We start from the raw sequence: 14,411 nt of genomic DNA on the forward strand, positions 1-14,411 counted from the left end.
TTTCTTATGTATGTTCGTTGTAATCAGATGTCTCTAATGCTTAGACCTGTAATGAAGTGAACTTCCAAGTATGACTTTCCTGTATTAACTGAGAACAACAGCAAGAAGAAAAGAGAAGCCATGCTCTGGTAGTTTTCTGGGTTTTTTAATTGAATTTTTAAATGTTTTTAAATATTTTTTTATTGAAGGGTGGAAGTCTTTCTTTAGGGTAGGCATGTCTCTAAATCAACTGATTAATGTAAGATGGGCCAAATTTCCAGCAGATATGAAAATATGCTTTACTTTGTTTTCTCCTAATGTCATGTATAGTGATTCATGACATGTGAACGTCTGACAGACAGTTGCATGAAAACAGGGCTTTCCCAATGTAGTGCGGGCGTGCTCTTAATGGGAAAGGTCTGTGGGCTTGGTTCTTTTTATGCTGGCTGCTCTGGCCCAGTTTAGCTACCTACTAAAGTATGTGTATTACATGGATATAGCTCCATTGAAGTCCAGGGGACTGGTCACATGCTTAAATTTAAAGCACATGCTTAAGTACTTTGCTGTTTGCAATTAACCCCAAGTAAGATTAAATCTGATATGAGCAGTTACCTCCACTCACATTCAGTGTCCATTTGATTTTAGAACGAGACAGTAATGAAAGTATAAAGGGTGTGCCCGAAAACTTGCACCAAAGACACCTAGGATGCGCTTTCAAAGCAAAAACCTATGCTTTTAGCTATGGTGCCATAGGCTAAGGGCAATAAGGAGTACTCAATACTTTATTTTTATTAAGAAGAGATTTTTTTCAAGGTTTCAGTCTCAGATGTAGCCTTGTAATCTGATTAGTAACCAAGAGATCCTGTGTTCTAATCTTGATGGATGCTGGCTCATTTAGTGGCATTGGACAGGTCATTTAACAAGGCCTCTCTGTGCCTTGTTCAGCAGATCATTTTTTAAATCTGGTTAATACTGATACAGCTTTGTGAACGTTATTGAGTTTGTATTTGCAAAGCTCTTAGAGGAGAAATACTAACTATTGTTATTATTAATAAGTATATTGTGTAGACAAAACACAAGGGATGGAGATACAGCCACTCATGGGGGTGATCTTTCAGAACTCGTTTGTGCCTTTGTTTAATTCCATCACTCAAAGGTATCAAGGCCAACTCTAATTTACAGAAATATTTCTCTTGTCACTCTCCCCACTGTTGAGTATTTTATTGTTCATGTTCTCTCTCCGCCTGTTTCTCTGCTACTTTCCTCCATGCTGAATTAACCTTGCATACCAAACTTTGTTCCCCTTTTTGGAGTTACACAGCAGAGGCATTTGTGTAGCCTCCAAATTACAGAAAGCAAATTCATTTTGTCTACTGATTGTTTGCTGATGATGTATGAAACAGACAGAAGACAGTTTGAATTTTCATAAGTTCAATTGAGCTTGCAGGCATAAGGAAAGGAACAGGCAGAACCCAAGCCAATGTGACATGGTAAGCGGGCATCCCAGAGTGCATGCTGCATGTTTAGCGTCAGGATGTCAGGACTAAGAAGGGCTTCTTCCATCACAGCAGTGCTTTTAAACGAAGGAAGAATTTTGAAGCAACAAACAAGCCACCCTGCTATATCCTTTACAGTGCAAGAATCCCCCGTGGCTCCCAATGGTCTGTCCGTCCTTCCTGTAACTTGCTGTTTTAACTAGAATTTCATGTCTAAGTTGCTTTGTTTAGCCCTGCAAATTCCCAGTATGCATTCCTCTGACTAAATTTAAACACTCCATAGCTTGATAAGCCCTTTTTTGATGCAGAAGTACTGGTTTATAGACGCTCTGCTGGAGAAGACATGTACAAATATGAAATGAGACCGTTTGGAAGTATGCTTCCTTTGAACAAAGATCAATGTCCTGGAGCTAACTGTCTTTGAGGAATTGTGTTAGCACTAGCAGAGAGAATTAATTTTACCTTTTCTCCCTCCTATAACAAGGCATTAATTCAGAAACTCATGGGGATGAATTCTGCCCTGATTTCTACCTGGGGAACCCCAGTGGAAATGTGGAGAGGTCATAGATGTTTGTCAAGGCAGTCATTATCCCAATGTTAAAATTGTTGAGAAATCAGAAACTGGTTGATTGCTATGTGGCCCAGGGGCATGAGGATACTTAGGAGCCCTGCATGGCATTATGTACTTCTGAAGATGTTGCTTTTGCTGTATGTGTTGAAGAGAGTATGAAAAAGTATTCTAGCGAGTGAAAAGTTGTAATCAAGAGCACAGTGATTAATTGTTCTTCGCATCCACTGGGAGAAAGACCTAAAGAAATCAGTTCAATGAGCAGCAGAAACTCAAGTTACGTATTAAGAAACATGTTCAGATACTGTGCAGATACTGTGGATTCTTCTTCAGGAGAGTCTTCTTTTTTTTAAAGAACAGGTTAGAAAACAGTCTCTGTAGTGTGCTAGAAGTTGCCATAAGGCAGAAGACTGGGCTAGATGAGTTCTGCTGTTCCCTTGCATTTCTCTGATTCAGCATCCTTTAAAATTACTATTTGGGAATGTTGGTATGTGGCTAATACATTCCTGATTAATAAAGCTTAATGTTCCCAAAAGATCCCCAGGGTTCTCATTTTTCCATCCTCTCATAACTGAAACCATACTGTCTCTTCAAAGATTTCAGTGGGCTGCTAGCGTTTTGCTCTGACCCTTCGTTTTCTTAGAGAAAGACAGGGGGAGGATTCTTATAAACGCTGAAGGGCAGATCTTCAGTTGCTGTGAGTCTGCATGGTTTCTTTCCAGCCAGTGGACTAATGCTGGTTTACTTCCATTACCAGTTTTTTAAATTTGAATGAATGGAGACGTTCCAGGTTAATACCTGATACAAGGGCCTGTGACACAGATTGTGGAGACAGTTGTAAGCTGCAAGTACAGTTGATGATCACAGCAAATATGTAATGGGGTTAGAGTACAGCCTTCTGCAAAAAGTGAATTTCTCAGGAGATTATGAACTTTTTGATTGCTTCTTGTCGTCTCAATTTCCGTGTAAACATCCTTGAAAGAGACTTCCACTATGTGAAACTGTGCATACCTCAAAATGCAGTTGGCCAGCCTGATGGTTCTCACACTGGTTTTAATCAATCTCATTCACAGCTAAGCGCAGAAACAGTTGGGGATGATTGTTGGTTAAGTCTCTTATGCTTTTTTTTTTTGTTTTCTTACAGATGCTTAAGGTTTGTTTTTTTTTTTCCCCCCCAGGTCTATATGGTAAGGGCATCAGCTGTAGTATACAAAAGGCTGGAAACCTGATTTTGTCATTGTTTGCGGCTCTAGTTTTTGCAGAATACTGGGCACAGTAGATGAAGATAGGAAAATGACTCTCTGGTGTATGATTGCTTTTTTAGTATGTATAGGAGCATGGGCTGTGATTCACTCATATTTAAAGGTATAGGGATATCAGCATTGATTCCTTGAGTAGTGCTGCTGTAGTAAGTTGTAAAACACTTCAATATTTCAGCCCCTGAAGAAGTTATGGTGGAAATGTAGAGTCTTTCACTCCATTTATCAAAGCAGTTGCCAATCTAACTTCAAGCCAAATGAAAGTCTAAAGATTATTGAGCAAGGAAAGTTGATCTTAGACCAGAGATGTCATTAGATAAGCTACAAAAGGTAAAAAGGCAACACAGACCTTCAGGCCTTTTCCAGTCCATGGTGCAGTTTTATTTTGTTCTATTCAAAATTAAATTCTTCAACTAAACCAGTGTATAATGGGAGAGACTCCACGGAAAGGCATTGTGGTTGTTCTATATTTACATCAGTGTCCCTGAGGGGAGACTCACTGAATCATTTCAAATTCCAGTGTCTGATGTAGAGCAGTCTGAGGAATCTAAGTTACCCAGACTTTCTGTTCTAGATTCTTCATTAGTGTAAGTGGTCTAGCTCTGAATTTCACGGTAGATGTGGCTCTTAATGCCATCTCTTCCATCTCATTGCCCCCTGCACCTAGATAATAGATCAGAACAGATTTTAATCTCAACTGTGTCAAAATTTATCTGTTGTTTTCAGCAATTTCCACTGGTGCAAAAGGGATGAAACTATTCATTTTATTTGATTATGTAAAACAAATCATCTACAGAATTCAGTTGCTCACATGCTAGTGGCCTTGGTGCCAATACACACTCTTGCAGGGTCTTCCTGCATGTTGCATCTTGTTGTAGTGCTGTATTTCCTCATGACAAGAGAGTTCTTTTTCCAGTATCTTTTGTGCTGGACGTGTCATCATCCTATGCGTTTTGGCGATCCTGTAATTTAAAAAGACCTAGTTCTCCTTCCTTGCCTCTTTCTCTTACAGACCTCTCCTTTAGGAGCCTTCAGAAGATGGCAGCAAGATAGCTGGATCAGAAATAGGGAACATTAGCATATATACCTTGTTAAAGGCCATTGGAACACTCTCTGGCTTTGCAAGATGTTGCCGTGTCAGTAATAATCATGGCATACTTAAATCAAAAACTGCATTAAAAAATCTTTTTGAATCCGCTAGTTGCCCTGGTAGAGTCGTCTTTGTAATGTTTTCTTAGGAATTTCATTCCAGTTCATGTATTGTTCTCATGTAAATTTTGAATAATGAAAATCTTTTGTAAGATAGAAGAAGCTTATCTAATGTCTTTTGAGACTGGCAATAAGTAATGAAGAGTCCCGTGACTCTTGGCAGCAGAACATTTTCAAAGAATTAGGTATGTGTTTCCCTGCAGCAACGATGGGAGCTGTGTGCCAGATCACTGCATGTCCTCTCTGAATCTGAACCATTTTAGGTTATGATCCTGTGTTCCAGTTCATTTAGGTAGGATACAGTGGCATGATTCACATGAATATAGGCTGGAAGATTAGGCTAGCAATGGAAATATCTGCCCAACATCGTTCTCAGAGTCTGGGTCAGAGGTAGAAGAGTTCTCATCTATTCCTGGTTTCCTTTTCCATTCATTAAGGTTTCTAATGGGGAAGGTGATCTGTTTTGTCACCTCCCTTATCCTGTTTTAATGCTCAACTAACCCTCTTATGCTTGAGTGTCTGTCACTTCTTCAGAACAAGTGATGCTGGATTCCTGAAGGAAACAATAACTCTGGAACGGTCTTCCTTTTGGCTAGACTTAGGGTGTAAATGGTGCCTTTTGGCTGGCTACAGTTAACAGCTAGTGGGAATTTCCAGCAGTCTGGACATCACACGAGCATGAGGAATGCAGTGCGAGTGTGCTGAGGGACCAGAAATCGGACGACCAAGAGGATTCAGAATTACATTAGTGTATCATCCTGACTGAAAATATAGCATGAATAGAAATGAGAAATTCCTGAGACAATAGGCAAGGTTGTTCTAGGTATTGATTTTTGCTCATGGGTGGCACCTAAATGTAGGCGTTCTGATTCCTCAATTGTTTCAATCACGCAGGAAGGAAAGGATTATTCTTTTTACTGTTGTCAGGGATTCAGTGCTATTGAATTCATTTTGGTGCCCCTTGGCCATGTGAAATTGACCCCAGAAATGTTAGTTTGCTGTTTCTTCCTGTGTTACGGATTGACATACTACTAATTCTTGGCCATTTTTATGGTTTAGAAAATACTGTTCTTTACAGCTACGTTTGCCCTTAATCCCTTTACGCTTTCCATTCCATAAGACATTTGTTTGCTGTGGCAAACTCCTATTTGCGTTACAGCTGTCTTGGTAGGCTGTGGTCCTGTCAAGTGTATGTGCTGACACACTTGGCTCTAGGACTGCATTGAAGGAAAAATTCAGCTATTAAGTATTACCCTTAGTGAATTAAGTATTACCCTTTGCTAGTGAAATCTAGCAAATGTTTCGTTTCCTCAGGATACCAGTTATGGTCACACCAACTGCTTTCCTGTCCTGTCCAGGGAATTTTCCTCTGGCAAAAATTCAGGATAACTCTTTATGCAGGAAGGTGACCACAACTAGTACGTACCATTTTAAGCTGTAACAGACATGAAAACTCTTACATTAATGCTTATGTTTTTGGAGTTGTACTGAACCAAAGCTTTGCATCCAGATAGTTCCTAATTTTAGTATACTCAAAATGTTATTTATTGTGTTTTCATATGTGAAATCTTAGACTACTGCAGAAATAGGAAAAATGGTGACAAAAGGATACTTCCCTTTCAGGTCCAGATCTCTTTTAGGCACCTTAGAGCTAGATACAACATTTAAGTGCTTGCTCCGAGTGCAATTCAAACGCCAGAGTTAGGATCTTTATCCAGTACTTAGGAAGTATTAAGGGCAAAGTGAAGAATCTTGTTGGGTCGAGTGCTACCTAAAGGTAGCCAAAGGAAGCACTAGAGGCTAACGTTCCAGTGATTCTTCCCTGGATGGGATTTCTTACCAGTAGTTATACTGAGACACAGAAAGGATCTTTCCTTCACTGCAGTCATCGATGTCCCAGAGAATTCCAAATGTCTCAGGTAGATTTTACTTTTTATGAAATTGTCAGCTGTTAAAACACATTTTATATTCTCCTATAGAATTTACCTCTTAGCAACATAAGGTAGGCTTAACTTTCCCATGCCTTCTGATGGTAGAAAACATTTCCTATGTCCCTGCATTGTCAGACTGTCAAGGGCACAGCTTTCCATGTGATTATCGTTATTGTGATTTAATTATATTTAAAAGCATTTTTAATAATCTTTTACACTCTCTGTCATAATGTTTAGAATATATCTATACCATGCAGTAGTTATTCTTTAAGTCGCCTTATAACTAGAAAATTTTGTAGAGGAAATATACTGTATAGCAAAATAGATGTTCCTTATTTAACGTTGAACAAACTCTTAGAGCAGCATTGTGGTTACTGATGGATGCAGTAGGGAAAGTCTAGAAGGGGCAATAGACTTCTGCCTTTTTCTTGATGAGGAAGCACTAAAATCCATATTGTAAAACATCGAGTCTCACCTGGGCTCCTGCCACTACTTTGTGCCACTGTCTGAGTGGGGTAGGACTATGCCTGTATCTCCCACTACTCCTTTTTGGAGCTAGCAACAGGAGAGTGAAATTTAGGGCTGCAAGTAAGTAGTGGGACATAACAAATTTTCTTTGCAGTGCCCAGAGAGGTTTGCAAGCATGGTATCACCTGCAGTCCCTGCCAGGGGACTCTTTCTTTACTGGGTGCAGTCATTTTCTGAGCACTTTGTTTTACAAGCCCCGGTAATGACAGTGGGGATTTTTCCTCATTCCTTTCAGCGGAGCTGGGGTATGTTGCAAATATATGTGCTTGAGCTGCCCCACCGCATAGGCTTTGGAGGGCAGGTTATGGTATGCCCCATGCATTTGCTTGTGCGCGTGCATCCATAGCCACCTCGGCAGGAGTGCTGCCTTTGATGACAGGCTAACTGCTCCGTCTGCTGTGGTGGCAGCCTCGAGGTAAAGGAGGAAGTGCAGGTGGTTCCTTAGCTGATGTAGAGGAAAAGAATCTACAGGGGAAAAAAAATATATGTGATGCTCTTTTTAGAGATTTTGAAGGGATTTTTTGACACAATTAGATTTACCCTTTTTTAATTGTAAAGTGACATATAGCTTGTTGTATGCATGTTTTTGCCCAGCGGTGATTGAGTGAAGGTTTATTTTGTTTTTAGTCTCCTAATTTTAGGAGTTCCTTTTGAATGTTCCTAAGGCTATGTTGCTTAGAGATAATTCTCTTCTATCTTATGTAGTCCAGTTTTAATATTTGCTAACAAAACAGTCCTGTTTTCTGTGGAATTGGTGGGGAACTGGTAAATTCTTTATGCAGCTGAAACAAGCTGGTCCACTGCGAGGCTCTGCGGTGGTGCCCTTGCTTGCACTGAAACCAGTTGTAAAATTCCCAGTTTTCATGTCATTCTGGCTTTTCTGCCCCTTTGTAGCACTGGTCTACAAATGGAGATCCCTGCACTGGTAATTCTCGGTGTTGAGAGTTTTCAGAACTGAGTGTGTATTTGGTCTTTATTTGTTTAAGTTTAGAAAAATTAATGGAACGCCTGCTGGAAATTTGAAATCCCAGTCTTCTCACTTAAAGCTAACTCAGATATTCTGTGTATTTGAAAATCTATCACTAATTTACATGGCTAAATTGATAACAATAGACAGGTATGAAAGATGGATGAGATTGTCCTCCATTTGCTTAGTGGATTTTTTTGCCAGTTTACCTGTTTGGAAGGTTAGTTCTTGTTTTTTTTTACATTGCTTTGCTAGCATATCTCTAGCATTAAACTTCTTCCACAATTCATTCCGAATGGCCATTTTATTAGCAACGTTTAGATTATAGTATGACTTTGGGTGGAGGACAAGGAACGGATAAGAAGCTAAACAGAAAATCCTAACCTGTATCTTACCAAAATTACAGAAATTGCTGTTGCATGTAATAGCTTCCTCTGTGGCTCCTGTGTTATGTTTGCTCAATTTACTAGTCCAAACTAAAATGTGCTCTTCTCTGCCCTGTAGATCTAGACTAATATGAAGGAAAACAAATTGTGTCTCTCTCACCTCCCTGCTCTTCCCAGTTCATAACTACAAGCCCAATTACCTTGTCAAAGAGAAGTTTTTGTGAGAAAAAGGTAACATAAAACTACAATAACTTTTGAAAATAGCTCTTGCTTCCGGACTTGACGTAGCACAAAAAGGTCTTACTTTATCTTTAGGCTCTGTGCAAATAGATGTTACCTTGAATGGTGAGCCAGCAAAATGTGAAATCAGGGGGCAAATGTATATTTATGTTATGTATAGTTACATTAATCATGTTTATCATTTTTCTTTGGGAAGGGCTGTTTTAACAAGAGTAAAATTGTATGACTTATAAAAATAGGTGAGGAGGAAAAAGGCAAAAAATAAAGAAATCAGACAATACAAATGGAGTCAATATTGCCAAAGTTAGTGATATGTCAGAGATAGTAATGCATGTCTTATCACATGTTAATTTGTTTGTTACACTACAAGTAATAGGAAACTAGATTTAGGAGGGAGAAAGTTGCAGTAAATACTAAGCCAATGCTTAGGGATTTTTTTTTTTAAATAATTTAAAACTGCTAGTTTTTCTATAGTGACATTATGCAATAATGCAATTATGAAATGCAGAAAAAATAATGGAGGGGCTTGCAAATTCTAATACACAAAACTTCCAGAACAAATTCTTTTTTTTTCCCCATTCTGTGGGAAAGTTCCGTATTTTTACTTATTAAATTCTGATTTGAAAACAGAGGAGGAGGAAATGAAAAATTGAATTTTCTGACTTTACATGTGTCTCTAAAATGCAACAAAACGTCTGTTAGCTCACTAGCAAAAGTAATGGATTGCCTTAGGTTGAAACACCTGGAGGCAGAGGAAGATAGATCTGAGATCTGTTTGTTTTTTAAAATTCTGTGGGGATGAATTGTTGCTTTTTACACTACTGTGAGCTGCATCCCTCTCTTTAACTTTCAGCCATCGTTCTTATGTCTAGGTACATGTAATTCTGTCTTCTTTTGGGTGTCAAGTAGAAGAATTAAGGTGACCACCTCCCTTTTTGCTGACAAAGGCTACGATAATAGATGAGTATTTGTAATGGGTGCCAGGAGGAATGACTAGTTTATGGACAGATATTGGAGTAGACAGAAGTATTGATTGTTTTTCCTTGTAATAAACATTGCCAGATGTTATCTCAGTGTGTACTGTTTACATTAGTAAATAAATAAATCCTCCAGAGCGCAATTGTTCCCTATAATGTTTTTTCAAATGTTTGCTATTGTCTGCTTGTACATATCTAAAGTGAACTTCTGCTTTCTGTGCAGCTTGAGAAACTAATTAGAACATGTGCAGCTAACTGTAAAATTCAAATCCTGCTTTCGGTTAAGATGCATCCCAGATTTGGGCTTGATATGGTATAGATGATACCTCTGCACTTTGAATGCTCTTTCTTCACTTTGGATAGTCTTTCATCATCTGAGACCTTTGACTGGAAACGGCTGAACAGATTTTTTTCACTGTTGGGTTACTCTGTATATAGGTAACACGTTTTGGGGAATGTCATGGTAAAGAGCTGATTCTTTGTAAAGACCCTCAGTTTATGGGTCAGTTGGTCCACAAAGTGATGATTAGGTTCCAAGGTATGTAGAGGCACTGAAGAAGATGGTAAATGCCAATGCTTGCAAGCCCAACAGATTAGTTATCAAGTAAGTTATGCCGCGTCCAAGTGAGGATTTGAACTTCTCCTCAGCAATTAAGACCCATTAGAGTCCAGATTTGCTGTTCTAGTGACCCTGCAAACAGCGCATTAGTGTGAGCCTGTGTTGAGCTCCTGTTTCTAAACTTGGCTACTACTGCTACTTTTTTCCTTCCAAGTGGCATGACAGATTCAAGCATGCTTAGGTTTTGAATTCTCTTTGAGTCCTGGTTTAATCAAATCTTCCTCCAAAAATTCAGCAAGTTCACAAGTGGTTTTTTTGAAGTGTAGTCAGTACCTATGAAAACTGAGGTTAAATGAGAACTAAAATTGCCTCCTGGGCATTCTGAAAGTGATTTATTTTTATTTTCAGTGAAATCCTATCTCTTGCATTGAAGTAGTGGTTCCTTTTTCTGATAGATTAAACCATCTTGAAATTTATGATTTTTAGTCCTATACTGAACACTGGCTTCCACAAAGTTATAGCTTCCCTTGGCAAGTTGGCTCATTCTGGAGCCTCCCTAAAACAAATTTAGAACAACTTCTGTGGGTTTAGAAAGATGTAGTGCGTGTTTGGATTCTCTGCCAGTAGGTCAGCATTATTGACCTTATGTCTTCTACATTAAATTGTCATTCTCTGTGTCAGATCCTAAGTTTAACTTCACTGTGATAAGGGATGTGTTTTTCTCCAAATTCTCGGGAGCCTTAGTGGTTATTGTTCCTCTGTTTCTTCCAGTTTACAAGCTGAAATTAACTTTAACTAATTTTCCTAACTAACTTAACTAATTAAGTTAACTTTCTTAACTAATTAACTAATTTTCTTAACTCCTTTAGAAATTCTTAGACAATTTAGTGGAACTTCTGAACACTTGCTGTGATAGAAGCAAAAACAAGCGGTGAAGGCATGTGTGTATATGCATTCCTAGGTATCCTTTAAAATTTGTAAGACTACCACTTTTTAATTTTGTGATTTTTGACAAAGGCCATCGAACCCCTTTTTATTCATTTTTCATTCATTAGTTTTATTCGTTCATTTTCTGTTCTTTTGTTGGCCAAAAGGGAAAGGAAGAAAAAATGAATGAAAAGCAAAGGAAGAGGAAAATGACTGACCTCCTCACCATTTTTTTTCTCATTGTGTACGTGAGCACTTTCTATGTCTTGGAAAACTTCAGAGAGAACTGCTTGCTTCCAAAAATTCCTATGTAAAATAAAGAATGCTTATCCACTAAAATGCAGTCATATTTTCCATCTCACTTCACTTTGAATAGTCAAGTACATGTCCAAACAACAGCCGCTGAAGGAACAATTTCAAGTTGCACGCGGAGCATGGCTCATCAACTGTGCATTTTTCTTGTTTCTAAGGAATAGAGATCACAAGTGTGAAATGAAACATAACAGGGAGGCACAGGAGTGCAGATCTGAAGGTGGAATTAGCATTGGCTGCACTTCAGCACAGATGGTGGAAAAACTTAAACCTGCTCTTGGGTCCTGAGACCTTTACCCCCTGCTCAGGTTAGCAAACGTATCTAAGGGGGGAGACTGGAGTTCTAATTCCCAAGTGATTCTAATGATTCATACTCCCTAAAAAAAAGGAGTCATGGGAAATATGCCTAGGCGTCCCTATGTTCTTGGATGCTATGGGATGTTTGTTTAGTACAGCAGTTTTGCTAATCATCAGTTAATCAATCTTGCCCCTAGTAAAATGAAAAGTGCAACATAATCCTCCTCAGGTTTAGTCTTCTGCAAAATGAAACGCCTCATTTGTTCATCTCATCTAGGCAGGAAAAATGGACCAAAGCGATCAAAGTCTGCAGCGGACTCCATGGCCCTTTTGATTTCAACGGCTAACGAGTGCTTTGGCTTGCTGCCTCTTCCTCAGTAGTTATGATGGAAAACCTTTGCTTTATTCTCCTCTTCTCCTGCCCTTCCTCTCTCTCAGCTCTGAAGTGATACAGGGACACACTATAACGCATCTGGTTTTGGGGAAGGGTAGGACTGCCGCACTCTTGAAGAACCAGTTCACATTTCAGGTAAATGTTGCATCACCTAGCTGATGTGAATTCAGGTGGTTTGTTTTGATTTCTGTCTGGCAGATGGATATATGCATTTTTTCTGTGTGTTCCACGTTTGCAGGCACCAGCCCTGTTTTTTCAGTGATCAGTTACCAGGATAAAGTGGGAACTGTGTCTCCAGAACCATTTTGCTTCTTGGCATCTCCTCTGTTATTGTGTGCAGTGATGCCAGTTAATGCTTATTGAGGCAGTGGATTTGTGATTCTGGTTCTTGGCCTGAAGTGGGTTGCGATTCATTTAAAGAAAAAAAAAACAAAAAACTTCAAATCACAAAGTCACCATGGGAGTTTTATAGCTTCTGTGACTATCTCACTTGGGTTAGATTTGAATCAGCAATCAGGAGGTGAATGGTTTTGTTCTTATCCACTGCCAATTTCCTGTGCTAACGTAGTCTGAGTAGGTGTGTTATAAAACTTTATTTTCCAAATAGATTAATCTATCCTTTAGAAACAGGTTAACAAATAAAAGACAAAATGTAAAGGAAATTTACCATCCACAAATACAGAACAGTGCTCAGGACTTTAAAATATATGTAAACATCAGTTCCTGCCAAGTTAGTCATTACTAAGAGTTAACAACACGGGGGATTGATTGAGAGAATGATTGTTGCTGTAGAATGATGATTTAATAAGAGAAAATCTGATAGATTTGACATGCTACATAAAACGTGCAGAACAGTTATTCTTTGTTAAATTGCAACTTTTACTTGTACCCCTTACAGCCGTGTTTGTTCTGTGCCTTGCCACAATCCCTTTTTTCCTTATTATTCTCTTTTCATTGCTATAAATCATTAGTATTCACCATTGTCACACACGCACACTATTTTCCTTCCCTTTCTTGCCATCTCTCGCACCTTTGTGTCTGTTTTCCAACATTTACCTATCAACTGTGTTGTTCAGTAGGATCCTGCAAAATGTCCTGCTCCCCATCTTGAAAAGATGGCTCCTGAGAACTCAATTTAATTTCCTCTTTGCTAGTGCTTTCTCCATCTGTACCTACTCCTCACTGTTCTGGCTGGCTGTTATTTATCTGTTACTCAGTCCCAACAACATGCTTGGTGCTTTACAAGCCAGAAAATTAAGGCAGTCTCAGCTCAAGGAAGTTGTTGTACAGGGCAAATAGATGAAAAAGCCCTTCCATTGTTCCCATCTGTACTGATGAGCTGTACTCTGTCCTTTTGTTTTTCAGTGATAATTTAAGAGAGCATATTTTTTAAATCTGAAATGCTGAAAGCCTTTGTAAAGATCCTGTTGCAAGTGTTGTCAGTGTGTTTGGTCTTCTGTAAAACCTAGTGGATCATGCAGGCCATGCCCAAGTAATAGTACTCGCCTTGATCCGAGCTACTGTCCTGCCCTTCTACTGCAGGTAGGGTGGGCTGATGTTGGGGGATGGTCTAAAAATGGCCTTCTCTTTGCCTCAGAAAAAGGTAGGACTAGCCTTGGTGCTTGTACGCTATGAATAATAATAATAATAAAAAAATGCTAGGGTCTGATTACAAGAAATGAATTCCATAACACCCTTTGCACTATATCTGTTGTTGTGCCAAAGAGCATAACATAAAATGACTGAGAACAACAGCAATTCAAAACAACAGCACACAATAGTGTAATCGGACGCTAAGCACATAAAAATAATGGCTTAAAAAAAAAAAGTGGAAATGGGACCAGGGACTGGCATCAGGGACAGTGTCGTGAAACTCCAGTCAGAGGTATGAGCCTAGTAGGAAGAAAAGAGAAGGGGCTGGGGGGGAGGGGGGGGGAGGCGAGTTACTTATGAATCAGTACAACTGTGCTTTGTTCTGCATGAGTGTTTTAATAGAGCAAGTGTAATATAAGGATCAGGTGGGCTCGTGGGAATGGAACAAAAGGTTTTGTAAAATTAAAGCAAAATAATTATAGCTCTAGGTGTAGAGTGAGCACACTCCAGCAGTTGATAGCAGGAACCTGCTCAGAATGAAGACGGGAGGAGGGGGGAAGGTGCAGTTGGAAGGGTGTTGGGTGGGTTGGTTTGTTTTTTTAAATGTATACATACATACACACATGCACGCATATATACATATAAAAATATATATATATATATTTAAAAAGCTTTTAATCAGTGACGGTTGTAAGCAACTTCAAAAATCATTAATATACCCCCACACAAAAATGCATTAAAATGAAAATTTAAGGAATAGTCTCAAATGAATTAATTAACAACAAAAAA

At 38.9% G+C, this 14,411-nt stretch overlaps 1 protein-coding gene across 29 annotated transcripts in view; it reads left to right on the plus strand.

Moving 5' to 3' along the window:
* Positions 1-14,411, plus strand: part of ZBTB20 (zinc finger and BTB domain containing 20) — a 496,803-nt gene that overhangs the window by 176,403 nt on the left and 305,989 nt on the right. The window contains exon 5 of one of the 29 annotated variants that reach the window (XM_068958925.1): positions 8,442-8,554. The exons of the other annotated variants lie outside the window; for them this stretch is intronic. The gene's annotated coding sequence lies outside the window, so the exon portion shown is untranslated. The remainder of the gene's footprint in view (positions 1-8,441; positions 8,555-14,411) is intronic. 29 annotated transcript variants of the gene reach the window in all.

This window comes from Struthio camelus, chromosome 1 (genome assembly GCF_040807025.1).
Source record: "Struthio camelus isolate bStrCam1 chromosome 1, bStrCam1.hap1, whole genome shotgun sequence".
Lineage (NCBI taxonomy): Eukaryota > Metazoa > Chordata > Aves > Struthioniformes > Struthionidae > Struthio > Struthio camelus.